This window comes from Bombina bombina, chromosome 4 (genome assembly GCF_027579735.1).
Source record: "Bombina bombina isolate aBomBom1 chromosome 4, aBomBom1.pri, whole genome shotgun sequence".
NCBI lineage: Eukaryota > Metazoa > Chordata > Amphibia > Anura > Bombinatoridae > Bombina > Bombina bombina.
In genome coordinates this window covers 261,098,969-261,111,287 of record NC_069502.1, presented here as the reverse complement: position 1 = coordinate 261,111,287, position 12,319 = coordinate 261,098,969, and positions in this window count along the sequence as shown.

The window sequence follows — 12,319 nt, the reverse complement described above, 5'->3', positions numbered from 1 at the left end:
GCAAGTGCGGTCGATTTTCCTCTACCTGACCTACATAAACTGGGGGGGAACCTCATCATTTTACCTCCTTCCGACAACGGAATATGCCCTAAACCGGTGGAGCTGTTTTTTTTTTTCCTTTTACCTACCTTATTTTCGCCAGATAGGCCCACGCTACAAGGTGCGCACCGCCAGGCCGGCCTGTCTTCTTTGTGGCACCCAATCTACTAGCCATACTTTGCACCTTAGGCCCCAGATGGCCAGACACCTCCCACGATCTGAAAACCGCCATAACTGTGAGTAAAACTCATCCGGAACAGCACAAATGAGTGCTAAAATAGAGAGGTTGCACTGAGCCCATACATCCGCCATTTATTTTCACACGCAGCGATGCCTATGTGCTTCACAGGTGCTGTTTTTTAAAATTCTTTGGCATCACAGTAACTACAGCAATCCATATGAACACCAAGGGTGGAAAGAGAAGGGAAAACAGCTATATGCTAATATGACCTACAGTGCAAGTTAAAACTGATAAGAGGCATAGCAGCAAACTATAAACAGGAAACACCTTTAAAGGGACTTTATGCGAAAACATCAGTAATATTCTACTGGCTCTAAATGTAACAGGCACTTGAATATGTGGGTGACATCTTATTAAAATGCACCATAACCTATTAAATACAACATGAGCTAGATAATTTGCAACCCTTCTTTCCTTTAAAGATCACTGGTGGCCCTCACTTAACAAACCATAATCTTTAGGTGTAGTGTGGCAAGCTTTAATAGTTTTAATTTATCTGGTACTTCTTATTGCTTGATAACTGACCTTGTGGCGACAGGGGAATCCTAAAAGCTCTACATTATCTACAGTGTGGCCTATATATACCTATATATCATACCTATATCATACCAGATTTAACACCATGGCGGGAAAACAAAAGTGAACAAAGGCCTAAAACCCAACCTAATCCGCCTGTCTCAGTCAGTGCTTTTTTCCAACCTCAGGAGTCTTTCCTTGGAAATATGACGGACTTGCCAGCTCCGAGAAATAGTGCCTTAGAGACTAATATTTCATCCGCTACCATAACTGTAGACTACACTGAACAATTGAAAACGGACATTGCCAATCTTCCTAGCAAAGCTGACTTTGATTCCTTGAAATATCTCATAAAATTGGAGCTATCATCCATCCGAAAAGAAATTACTGACATTGGTCATAGAATAGAGGATGTTGAAGATACACAAGATACATTAAATGAAATGATCAGCAATATTGGCACACAAGCCACAATACCAGATTCCAGAACAGATGCCCTTCGAGATAAGGTCAAAGACCTTGAAAATAGGAGCCGTAGAAACAATCTACGGTTCAGGGGAATACCGGAGACCGTGCAGCCCCCTGATCTACACAACTACTTACAAGGCTTATTCCAAGCTCTTCCCATAGAGCTGGAAAGAGCTCATAGAGCCAACAGAGCAGCATCCCCCAATTGTCCACCTAGAGCTGTCATAATCTGTGTCTTAAAATATAAGGATAAAGAAGAAATTTGACTCAAGGCACGCCAAACTCCTCAAATTCAATATCTGGATCATAATATACAAATCAATACAGACCTCTGTCCCATCACAATTCAAAGACGGCGAGAGATTAGATTCCTCACTAAAGCCTTACAAGATAAACACATTAAATATAGATGGGGCTTCCCCTTCAGCCTGATAGTCTCCAAAGATGGCATTACGCACACCTAAAAAGGCCAACAAGATCTAGATGCCGTTATGAAAAACCTGGGACTCGAACTTGAAGTAACCCAAATAGGACCTTATACTAAACACCCACAGATTAATAATGATGAACAAGCAAAGCATAGAGAACACAACCCCAGATGGTACAAAGTTCAATATGGGAAACGCAAAGAAAGAACAACTCCCTCTCCATCACTGAGCCATGAGGACCAGATAACTTGATCTTCTTCTATCAAGATTGTGGTGAGGCACTGTTATCTACCCTGATAATTTGCTCCTCCTTTAACATTTTGAACAGTCAATTGATTATAGACTTCTACTTTGAGGAGTGAACAATCTTGAAATCTATTTCAGATAGTTTTAGTTGAAATAATCTTTATTGTCAAAAAGGAAGACAAGAGACATATCTAATACATCATGCCCCTAGTTCAGATAAACATATTTATATTCATTGTTACAGTCTCAGGACCTCTTATTCTGTTCGATAAAGTTTTATAATTCCATATATCTGTCTCAAACAACATGAAAATGAGTTGGAGGATGAAACAACTTCTTTCAGCAATTAGTATATCCATCCGGCTTTCCCAATGTATCTCCATCATTACTGAAATCTCTGAAAGTCCATAGAGTCCTAGGAAAAGCTCCCACCTACTGAAGTTGCCTTCAGGCATAGGAAATATATGAGGTCCTGCTTATTTTCCTGAAGTAGGAACGAAATTATCTATAGTCTTCCTTCCCCTCCCTTTTCTAATGTGTTTTCCTTTTATTTTAATAATTATAAACATTAAACATAAACTTTTGAAACTGTAAAACAATAAACTCATAACTGTATAACCTTTCCCGTCGAGCAGAGAGAGAACCATCAAATTGTATCTAAGATGTATATAAGTTCCCCATAAAAGACTTAGTGGTAATAAGTTTAGGAGAGATCCCCTATCGTGTTATAACTCTTGAAAGACTTAAATTTCCCTTATCTCACTTCTATCTCTGTTCATGATCCAGTGGACCCAAATCTTTTGGAAATGTGTTGTTGTATCCTGCAACCAAGAGGCAGATTCTGACATAGCATATATATTATCTAACCTGTTAATCACTTCTGACCACGTTGGTGAACCTGTTCTCCAGTGTTTGGCTATACATATCCTTGTGGTTGTACAAAGTATATTTATGAATATATTGGTAGCTAAGTTTAAGGATTCATCTGAAACATGCAAGAGGGCCTGCGCCGCCGTTAGCGTCATAGATTTATCTAATAGGATACTTATCAATTTAGAAAGTTTGTTCCAAATTTGTTTAATCTCCCCACATTCCCACCACATATGCATATAATTTCCAATTTCTGCACAGCCTCTGTAACAGAGTCTACTTTTCTGCAATGTATAATGTGCAGTTCTTATGGGTGTAAGATACCACCTGTAAGATGTTTTAATAGAATTTTCGATAAGGTCTGCGCATATCAGCCCCTTGCTAATCCTAGAAAGTATTTGTGTCCATCTGTCATCATCATATGTTTCACCTAAGTCTCTTTCCCAATTCTCATGAAGCGGCAATTTGGAGCCTTTTTTTGCATCTTGTATTGCCAAGTACAGTTGTGATATTAGTTTTTTATTTCTACCTGGGGTTGCAATAATGCATTCTGTTGTAGTGTATGGGTTTAATGGTTTGTTTTGTCTGTATTTGTATATTGTGGTGGATATCTGAAGATATAGGAACCAATGTAAGGTGTCCGGCTGAAGTTTATCTTTCAGTTGGGTGTATGTGAGCATTTTACCTTTATCTAAAAAGTCTGCAACTCTGTAGAGGCCCTTATTTTCCCACTTACATATTAGTGTTTGAAATTCTGCAGGAAGTATAGCACCCAGAGGTATTATCTTAGTACCCTTGGGTATGAGGCCTAGAGAAGATGTGAGGTATTTCCACATATGCTTGGACTCCTCTGTCACCTTGAGTTTGTATAGTGTTTTGTTTGTAGTGTTTGAGGTATTCCAAACAATCGTGGCTGGATCATTCACCCCAGCTAAGTCTGCCTCTAGTCTAGTCCAAGTTATTTCTCGACAGTTTTTGCTTATCAGCGTAATTTGTGATAACCTAGCTGCCTGATAGTAGTCTAGCAAATTGGGCACCCCCACTCCCCCCAACTGTTTGTGTTGTTTTAATAGTTGGGAGGCTATTCTAGCTGTTTTGGGTCCTCGTAGGAACCTAATTAGGTCCATCTGGAGATCTGCTAGCTCTCTTTGCGGTACTTTGATTGGTAATGCTCTGAAGAGATATAATATTCTCGGTAGAATATTCATCTTTATAATCGATAATCTGCCATACCAGGAGAAACACCCCCTCCTCCATCTACCCAAATCCCTTCTTACGGTCTTAAAGATCTCAGTATAGTTTGCCTTATAGAGTCCCTCTAGTGTGTTTGTTATGTTAACTCCCAAGTATTTGATATATTTTTTAGCCCACTTAAAGTCAAAATTCGCTTCTATCAACTTACGAGTATGTAGTGGTAGTGTCAGTGGTATAGCCTCACACTTATCTGAATTTATTTTGAAGCCTGAGATTTTTGAAAATTCATCAATGACTTGATATAGATGAGGAAGTGATCTTAAAGGTTTCGTCAATGTAAGCAAAATGTCATCCGCAAATAAGGTGAGTTTATATTCTTCTTTGTTAATTTTTACTCCGGTAATGTCTTTTGCTCCCCTGATGTAGGCCGCTAAAGGTTCTATGCTTAGTGCAAATAATAGAGGAGATAGCGGGCAGCCCTGACGTGTCCCATTTAATATTTTAATTGGCCTAGACTGATGGCCCGTTGCTCTGATAGTTGCTGTTGGGTCTGAATACAGGTTTTTGATAGCCGTCATGAATTATCCTTTGAAACCCATGAATGTTAGTGTCTCAAACATATATTCCCAGTCGACCCTATCAAACGCCTTCTCTGCGTCCAGAGATAGGAGCAGAGAAGGCGTTTTTGTCCCCACCAAGTACTCCACCAGAGACACCGTTCGTCTCACATTATCTGGGGCTTCCCTTTCTTTTATGAATCCTACCTGGTCGGGATGTATCAATGAGGGTAGATATAATTTGAGTCTATTTGCTAAAATTTTTGTAAAAATTTTTAAATCTTGGTTAATCAATGAGATCGGCCTATAGTTTTGGTATTTTTTGGGATTCCTTCCTGGTTTGGGTATAACCACTATTTTGGCCTGCAATATGTCCTGTGGGATACGGGTACCCTGCATGATGTCATTGCAGAATTTGTGCAAGTGGGGGACCAGACATTTTTTAAATACTTTATAATATTCACCTGAGAACCCGTCAGGACCCGCCGCCTTGCCTATTTTAAGATCTTTTATTGCTAGGGCAATTTCGTTTATTGTTATTTCTGTGTTTAAGGCTTCCATGTCTGTAGCATTAAGTTTCGGGAGTTTAGCCTTTTGCAGAAAATGGTGTCTAAGCGTTTTTGTCTGAGTAGTATGTTGAACTTTTTTCCCGTCATAAAGAGATTCATAATATTGTGCAAAGCAGTCCGTTATGTCTTGAGGGTGATATATTAGCGTCCCGTCTTCTTTTTGTAGTTGTTGTATAGTTAGATTTTTCGTCCTTTCCCTTAGTTTGTGAGCTAGAAATCTATCTGGCTTATTAGCATATATAAAGTAATGTGCCTTCAACTTATGCATAGCTCTGAGGGAGTTCTCATTTAAAATCTTAGCTAGTGTTTGTCGCTTATGTGTAAGTTTATTGAAAATATCTGAGGTTAGTGTGCTTCTATGTTGGATTTCAAGCGTTTCTATTTCCTGTTGGAGTATCTCTATGTGAGCCTTAACTTTTTTTGTGTATAGAGCTTTTTCCTTTATCAATAAACCTCTTATGAATGGTTTGTGAGCAGCCCACGTGATTGTTGGGGTGGTTTCTGGGGTTGTGTTTATCTTCCAGTATTCTGTCAAGTTATGCATAATTTTGTCATATAATTCAGGTTTTTTCAATAAATTTGGATCATAAGTCCATGACCTTTGTCTGTCCACATTGACCAGTCCCTCTAATTGTATCTGGATAATAGAATGGTCTGACCAGACACATGCATGAATTGTGGAGCTGTGTAAACTGGGGAGTAGAATCTGACTAATAAATATATAATCTAATTTGGTATAAATTTTGTGTGCTGGGGAGTAGTAAGTATGGTCATTCGTCTGCCCATATAACGTTACCCAGGTATCTATCACATTATGAGATTCTAAGATATTCTTAATATTTTTAGAGATGGAATTATGTCTGGTTTGTTTATTAGTGAGTTTGTGGGGCGTATCTACTTTGTGTGTTTTCAGATTAATATTAAAGTCTCCGGCTAATATGATTTTTGATTGTGACCATTGTGTCAGTAGGTGTGATAAGTGGTGAAAAAAGTTGTGCTGTTGTTCATTGGGTGCGTATATATTGCAAAGTGTAAGCGAGGTGTCTAGCATACGTCCTCTCACTATAAGATACCTGCCCTCTTTATCTGTCAGCACTTCTTCTTTGATAAAGTTAAGTGCATCATGTATAAGTATTGACACTCCTCTCTTTTTTTTGTCAGTTGTGGAGTGGTATTGTTGCGTGAAATATCTACTCCAATATTTGGGTATTTGATTATTTGTAAAATGGGTTTCTTGCAAGAATATAATATTAGCATTTAGGTTGTGATACTGTGTAATTGCTGTTTTTCTTTTATTATCCGTATTTAACCCCCTTACATTATGTGAGATTATTCTTATCTTGGGAGTCATGAGTCAGTTCCCCTCCCCTTCTCTACCTGTAGCTGACCAATATCTTCACTTGCAATGTTATGAAATCCTCTGCTCTCCTGTATAACTTTTCCTGATGGAGAAACTTTCGTCTCACCTGCTCGACGGTACATAAAATAAATTGAAATAAACAAAAAACAAACAACAATAAACATTTGAATCTTATAACATTGTTTTTCCCTGTAGCATATTTGCATAGTTCTAACCATAATGTCGGGATAGTAGTTTCTTAATATATAGAGTTACTAACAACTTAAATTTATTGAATTTATTGAAAGTGGGAATTATATATATGGTCTAAGGAGCGGGTTGTAGTGGCATACGGCAAAGATATTGCCCAGATCTTATGTGAATGTTGGACTTAATCTGCTTATCCTCCATCACAAGTAACCAATGATTATATATAACATAAATTTTACATCTTTATGTCCATCAATATATCCCAAGCAAAGTTAGTTTTGTAGATTGACATTTATATACTCATCTGTATCCAGTATCCTCTGCCAATATTATGAGGGACACATGTAGGGTATAGTCCAAGAGATCAGGCAGTAGCGCTCTTCTAAGGATGCACCAAAAGAAGGCAAAGAAAAAAAAAATCCCAGCCTCGGTCACTGTCTACTCCATGATTCAGGGTCTTTGTTTCTTCTTTGGAACTTTAGACCACTTCTCTGTTTGAGAGATGCTTTGTTGTTGTCCGCGTGGTCTTCTTCTGGTGTCTGGCTGACTTTCCCGCATTTCTGGACATTCTAATTTGAGAAGTTGGCAGGCCTCTAAGATATCCTCTTTGACTTTCACTGTGGTTGTTTTACCATCCTGGAATATATGAAGTGCGAAGGGGAATCCCCATCGATACGCTATTTGATTCTTCCGTAGCAATTGTGTTAGGGGACGTAGTGCTGAGCGTTTCTGTAAAGTTCTGAGACATAAGTCTTGGTAGAATTGTATTACAGATCCTTTGAATTTAAAAGTCGGATTCTTCCTAGCTGCCGCCATTATCTCCTCCTTTTCTTGAAAGTGGGATAATTTAGATATTATATCTCTTGGAGGTTCCCCCTCCTTTGGTTTTGCTCTAAGAGCTCTATGAGCTCTTTCCATTTGAAATTTTCCGTCTTCAGATGTCCCTGTGATGGCTTGAAATAGATGTTTTAAATACTCATTTAGTTCTGTTGCAGTTATTGATTCTGGAACACCCTTTAGGCGTATGTTGCACCTCCTGCTTCTATTTTCTAAGTCTTCCATCTTTTCAAGAATATCTTCTATATCCTGTTGTTGATCTGTCAGTTGATGTGTAATGTTAGTGATATCTTCTTCTATGGATTCATCCTTTTCTTCTAGTGTTTCCACTCTTGTTCCAAGCTCCAATATATCTTGTTTAATTTCTGCAAGACTGCTTATTATTGTGTTTTGAAATGAATCCATTTTTTCCCACATCTTATTAAAGTTTGCATTGATATCTTTTTTGGAGACTAGGTGCCTTAAGTCCCCTTTAGTAGCAGGAATGTCACAATCATGTTGCTGAGGTTCCAATTCATGTTCTAACTCCTCATCTTGTGTGTTAGGTTCCATTTCCTTTATTTTATCACTTTTAGATGATTTGAAGAAAAGATTTGCTGCAGCAGATTTACATGGTGTAGTTAATTTATTTTGTCTTTTAGTTGCCATGTTGCAATGAATATTGCTAGTGCTAGAGTAACTGTGCTGCCTTTGCTTTTGTATGTTAATGCAGAGTCATCAGAGTTCAAACAATGCAGAAAGCAGCCTTTAAAGTCTTTAGTTAATGAGGGCAAATGCAGCTGTTATCTCAAACTGTATCTTCATTAAAATTTAAATGCTGCAGCTTTTTTTTTTTTCCCTCCTTTATTTAAAAAAGTTTATACATAGACCAGTTGTAATCTCTGTTGCCTTTAGCTTATATTGTAGCTTGGGAAAAGTTATGAGGGAGAAGTGCAAACTGTCACTGTTTCATTTCTCTGCTGTGTTAAGATTATGAACTGACTTCTCCACACTTGCTTTATCTTAATATTTATTTCCCTCAGTCTTAAGTATCACTATATGTAGTGCTAAAACCAACCTGGTTTATTTGTGTATTTATTTCCCTTTGCACTGTTTAAAATAGATTGTTAGGCATTGTGTGATATTCAGCAGCTAGCTAGGAGTCCTGTCTGGTGGCCATCTTAGTTTATTCCCACATGGCTATATAAAGTTTTATAACTGTTATATTCTCATCATCCTTAAGCATGTATATTGTTTATAGGCTTACCAGACTTCTAGTGGAGATGTATCAGGTTATTGTTGATGCTGAGATGATTTTTCTGTCTCCATTTCTGAGTAGCTCCTTTTTCTTGTTTCCCTGCAGCTTGTAAAATCTTTTTCCAGCTTGAATTCCTTTATCTGCAGTTTTCTGATCACATTTTTGGTTGCTGTCTGCTATTGTAAAGTGTATTTAATGTCCTATAACAGACCTGCAAGCTTTTGAGAATTATAATCCCACTTTCTCTTGAAACTACAGCAGGAGCTCACACTTTACATGTCTGCCACCATGCTCATCCAGGCTCCACCCCCTTCAGATAGTTTTAATGCAATGCTTCCTATGCATAATTTTTTTTCTCCTGTTATCAGAATTACGAAATTGTCCCATGTTACTCCTGGTTTCCTGTGAAAACTAACTATAACCCTATGTTACGTGAAGGCATAACCTTAGTATAGTCCTTTGTTAAAACAAATTTAATGTTATGCTGTTTGGTTGTCTGAAAACACTTTTAATAGATGATTCTAATTTGTCTGCTTACAGTATTCTCCCACAAGAGATAGTCTTTATAGTTATATAATACTACCCCCTTCCAATTTGCTCTAATTGGGTGGGGATGATTGACCGCCATGCATCCCTCTTTCTTGTATAGAGATTTTTCTCTTTTCAATTGTTATTATTGTTGAGTTTATTATGTCTTATTATTATTATTGTTATTTTTATGTTTTTAATGTTATGAATAGGAAATGGTCAACATTATCCATAACTCACTTTCTACACATCCTAAAGTGCACCATGAACATGGTCTTGCATTTTTTACTGTCGCAATACACCGGAAACACATCCTACCTTAAGCAGCCTACTAATATTTCTTATCTATTAATTTTTTATGCTTAAAACCACTCTATCACTTACGAGATGCATACAGCACATACACCAAATTTAACTCTTCTTACAATTAACACTAAAGGACTGAATAGCCCTAACAAACGCAGTATTGTCTTAAGAGGCCTCAAATACCAATCAGGGGATAAAGTGTTTCTACAGGAGACCCATTTTGTACAAGGGAAAGAACCCAAAACATTACATTTTAAGTTCGGGGACTCTTACTTCGCATCCAATAAGGTAAAGAAAAATGGAGTGGGAATCCTAATAAGGAAAAATATTCCATTTACATTATCCAAAAAAATTAAAGATAAGGACGCTACCTAATCCTTTTAGGTAATTTATATAATAGCATAGTCACTCTAGTTAACATCTATGCCCCAAATACCTCCCAAGATAATTTTTTTTAAAACTCACAAATATACTTCTAGAAGAAAGTAGAGGTTCTCTTATAACATGCGGAAATTTCAATATAGCTCTTAACCCAACATTAGACACTTTGAGCGGTAGTTCCCACATTAATTCCAAAGTCAAAACCTGTTTTAAAGACCTAGTACTACAAGATGTCTGGGGAATCACACACCCAGATGTCAGATCTTACACCTTCTATTCTTCACCACACAATAGCCATTCACGTATTGACTACGCCATGATGGACGTCACAAGCCTTACAACCGTGAAAAATATATACATACTGCCCAGAGTCTGCTCTGACCATTCCATGATAAAATGCACCCTAGCGTGGCCAAATGTACCACTTACATCTTCCCAGTGGAAACTAGATGGCGACCTACTAGAAGACCCCCCTTACTACACCAAAATTGAAAACTCGCTAATAGAGTACTCTGAACTTAACACAGGCACTGTGCAGGACCATAGAATCCTTTGGAAAGCACATAAAGGAGTCATGCGAGGTGAACTAATAAGTATAAAAGCCCACCAGACCAAAATAAATAAAATGAAGCTCCAAACAATATTAGAAAATATACAGAAACTAGAGGTAGTTCAATGTCTAAACCCCACCAATGATACTATAAAGGTAGAATTAGACAACCTTAGGACACAAGATAAAGCTTATATGTTGTTTGAGAATAAGAAACAGGCCCTCAAACTGCAACAAATTTATTACGACGGTGATAATAAATGCAGTAGAATCTTTGCGCGAAAACTGAAATGTAAAACTAATAAATCCTATATACTAGATATAAAAAATAATCTTAACCATAGACAATTCTCAACTGAGCAAATTGCAGAATCTTTCAGGGTTTACTATGAATCCTTATATAATCTATCAAATATCGATACAGCATCAGGGACCAAGGTAGATGCAAATAGACTACAGCAAATTAACAGTAGCTAGATAAATAAAAAATTCCCTCAAATCACAAAAGATCAAGCTACCTCATTAAATGAACCCTTTAGCAAAAAAGAAATTGAAGGGGTGAAAAAAATATCCCTTCTGGAAAAGCCCCAGGCCTAGATGGGTTCACAAATTATTATTATAAAAAATTCAAAGACTATTTAATACCTCACCCTCTACCTCTATACAACTCATTATCTGAAAACAACCCATTTCTACCCCAAGCTCTTGAAGCCCATATCTCCATTATATCCAAACCCGGGAAAAGTCCAGACAAAGTTGAACATTATAGACCCATATCCCTATTAAATTTGGATGTAAAAATTTATGCTAAACTTATAGCCGAAAGACTCAACCTAATTCTACCCATCAATATTGAAAAAAGACCAAGTGGGGTTTATACCCTCCAGGGAAGCAAGAGATAATACGCTCAGAGCTCTCCATCTCATAGATTATGCATCCACAAGGAATGTCCCATTGGTCATAGTGTCAACGGACGCGGAAAAGGCCTTTGACCGAGTCTGTTGACACTTTCTCAAAGCGGTACTTTATATTAATCCTTTTGCTAAGGTAGAGTAAACGGCACCTTATCTCAACCATTTTTAATAACAAACGGTAGGCGACAGGGATGCCCGTTCTCTCCCCTACTTTTTGCATGTCTTGTCGAGGCCCTAGCCATACAAATCCGATCCCTTCATTCTTTTGAAGGATTAAATATTGAAAACTCTTGCATAAAATAATGCTATACGTGGATGACATTCTCTTTTTTTCTAACTAATCCAGTTTAATCCATCCCCATACTCCTACACACATTCGAGGAATTTCACAATGTCTCCAACTTTTTTATAAACGACTCCAAATCGGAAATATTAAATATAACCCTCCCCCCAGCCGATATGCAAATAATAAGAAGTACATGCCCATTCAAATGGCAATCTAAAACAATTAAATATTTAGGAATATATTTAACCCCAGCTTTGAAAGACCTTTTTGAAACTAACTATAAAATTTACATAAAACGCTAATTATGGAAATGTCATCCTGGCGCTCCCACAAAATATCATGGCTCAGAAGAATTAATGCTTTTAAGATGAACATTCTCCCAAAAATTCTATATCTTCTACAAACACTTCCAATTCGCCTTCCGCCCACATTCCTCAAAACTTTACAAAACCAACTCTTTGAATATATTTGGAATAAAAAACCTGCTAGAATTAATAAGCACATAATGTGTCTGCCACGCTCCAAGGGGGTATGGGGGTCCCGAACTTGATTAAATATAGACAAGCAACCTTTCTCCAAAGAATATTAGACTGGTTTTCCAAT